Genomic DNA, 2,931 nt, shown 5'->3' with positions numbered 1-2,931 from the left:
CTAGCAATGAGATGGGTCTGACATCAAAAGTAAAAGTATCAATCATGCAGAAAAGGCATATTTAATAAGTATTTTTGTTCTGTGTTTGGAGGGAAGAATAATGTATACCCCATCATATAGCAATAATTAAAGACTTTCTATCCCATCAGGATATTTGTAGATGTATAAGCAAGAGATATCTAGTAAGAGTAGACAAGTGGTATTATTTTTGTATACATCATTAAAACTATTTTCAGTTCTGGGGTGTATATGACCAGATGGAAAGGGCTTAGAAAGGAATTATAGGAATGATTCCTGGTCCAGAAAATATGTATTATAGCAAAAGAATAGCTCAATCAGTTTAATTTACTGAGGATGCAACTTCATCACAGTCTAAAAGTATCTTCATAGGAAAGAAAATTTTGATAATAGAGAGCTCTTTAAGTTAGTGTAATGAAATCCAGCATGTAGAAGCTGATACTAAACTAGTTCAGATTAGATAGAAGGAAAAAAAAGTGAAAGTAATTAGTCGCTACCTATCTACATGGTAGACGGTCCATCTCCTAGTCATTAAGTCAAGATAAGAGGTCTTTCTAAAGATAAGCTGCAGTTCAAGCAGAAGTGAGATGCTTGATGCTGGAATTACTGAGTGAGGTTTTAAATCTGTGTTATGCAGTATGTCATTATGGTTCCTTTATCCTTCAAACCTATGAATCTATGAAAGCAGAGGAGTTACACTAATGCTCTTCCTGTCATCCACCCACCTGAAGGAGGGAGGAAGTGGGAAAACAGACTGCCTTGCTGCCTTGCATGGGCATTATCCAGTCCAAAGGTGGTGACATAACAGCTGCATAGAAGAACATACTTTCTGAGATCTGCACTTTGGATCTTCACTGCATGCTATACATGAATGAATTACTATATATGGTAAGGGTAAGGTAACTGTTTGCACAGGAAGAAGAACAGCCTGCTGTACAAGAGATCCTGCTCACATACAATAAGCCTGGTATCCTGTGGGAATATTAGCGGCCACATATATGAACCAAGTTCACCCTCCTTCTTCCAAGTTTACCCTACTGGACCTATATATAGTGAACCAGGCCCCTTGTATCTAATATCTAAGCCTCCAGTTTAGGAGGCCAGTTCATGCTTAAGCATGTGTTTAAACCTGTTCCTGATCAGCAAAGCTCTTAGACACATGTTGAACTTTAAGCACATGCTTCACTGATAAAAATTAGGCCTGTGCAAAGCAGCTAGTATTCAATTCAGATTCGGATTTGGGCAATTTGGGGGGCAGTGATTTGATTCAGTGATTCGAATCACTGTCCAAATCGAATATGATATGGAGATTCAGCTGCTGCCGAATCAGCCAAATCTCCGAATCAGCCCCATCCCCCACCTGCTCTCCTAGCCCCGTCAATGGCATTCACCTGCTGCTGCCACGGGGAGAGAGGGGGGCAATCCCCGCTGCCCCCCACTGCCCTGCACTATGTGGGGGGCTCTGTCATGAGCCCCCCTCCCCTGCCCACTCTCCCAGCCCCAGCGTCCTGGGTCTTTAAAACAAAAAAAAAAAGCCTCGCACTCATCGGCTCCTGCCAGGTGGTGGGGTGATCCCCACGGCCCCCCACTGCCCTGTGCTGCATGGGGGGCTCTGCCACAAGCCCCCAGAATCCGGGTTACTTGCTGAAGTGGGCGGGGACTGCCCAAATCTCTGAAGCTCTCCGAATCTTTTCGGAATTGATTCAGAGAGCTTTGAATTGATTCAGACCTTTTTACTGGTCTCCTGATTTGATTCGGTTTCAGAGATGCAGCAGCTGAATCAGGCCAAATCTCCTCCGAATCGAATCAGCACCCGAAGCTTCGCACAGCCCTAATAAAAATAGGCCAAAAATAAAATGTGATCTTAAGTTCTTTGCTGAGTAGGAAGGGTTTCCTCATTCAGGATTTAATCCACATAGTTATGAGCACAATAACCCAACAGGTATTATTCTTTAGAGGATATTTTCCTTTTAAGTACCCATGTACTTTTCTTTGTAGCATTATTTGTGTCTATGAGGTAGAAGTAGCTGCTAACACTGAGATCCTTTTTAAAACAGTGAATGCTCTGGTCCATGGTAAATTAGTGCTTCTTGTGAACCTAATTTGTAAAACCATTTTCTCAGTGGAGATATTTTAACTGCCTATTTATAGAATAAGCTCATTTAAAGCTTTATACTGCCCCTTTGCATTCTTGGAAGAGTAAGAGAGAGGTATGTTAAAATACTCTATGAGGATATTGGCTTTGGTGATGTTTGATTAGTGTTTCATGGTCCACTCCCTACTTTTGTCTCATCTACAAAAGGTATGAGTCATGCATTTTTATTGGAAAGATGCTTATTGTTATACTATTGCAATTTTAACCTAAGAACACTTTCAAAGCAGATCCTCATAAAGAGGCAGCTACAGTGAAGAAACATGGCTCCACTACTTTTTAATTTTCCTTTCAGAATGAATGCGGAAAGGATCTTTCAGCATGCTCAGCTATGCAATCAGACAGTAGCAGGGACGCTGTTCTTCTGCTTAGTCCTGCTTATATTAACTCAGAACATCATTTTTGTTCTCATCCAGTTTCCTAACCCAAGTGTTGGGTTTTAGGACTTTCATAGTTTCATAGATGTTAGGGTCAGAAGGGACCTATTAGATCATCAAGTCTGACCCCCTGCCCTGGGCAGGAATGAGTGCTGGGGTCAGATGACCCCAGCCAGGTGTCTGTCCAATCTCCTTTTAAACACCTTCAAGGAAGGGGACAGCACCACCTCCCTTGGAAGCGTATTCCATATTTTGGCAACCCTCACTGTAAAGAATTTTTTCCTGATGTCCAATCTGAATTTGCTCTTTTCCAGTTTGTGGCCATTATTTCTAGTTACCCTGACAGGTGCCCTGGTAAACATTGTGTCTCCTATTTCTTGCTGC

The sequence above is a fragment of the Gavialis gangeticus genome, unplaced genomic scaffold (assembly GCF_001723915.1).
Source record: "Gavialis gangeticus isolate Ggan-Ray unplaced genomic scaffold, GavGan_comp1, whole genome shotgun sequence".
NCBI lineage: Eukaryota > Metazoa > Chordata > Crocodylia > Gavialidae > Gavialis > Gavialis gangeticus.
The sequence above is the reverse complement of the archived record's forward strand: the minus strand, read 5'-3'. Positions refer to the sequence as shown.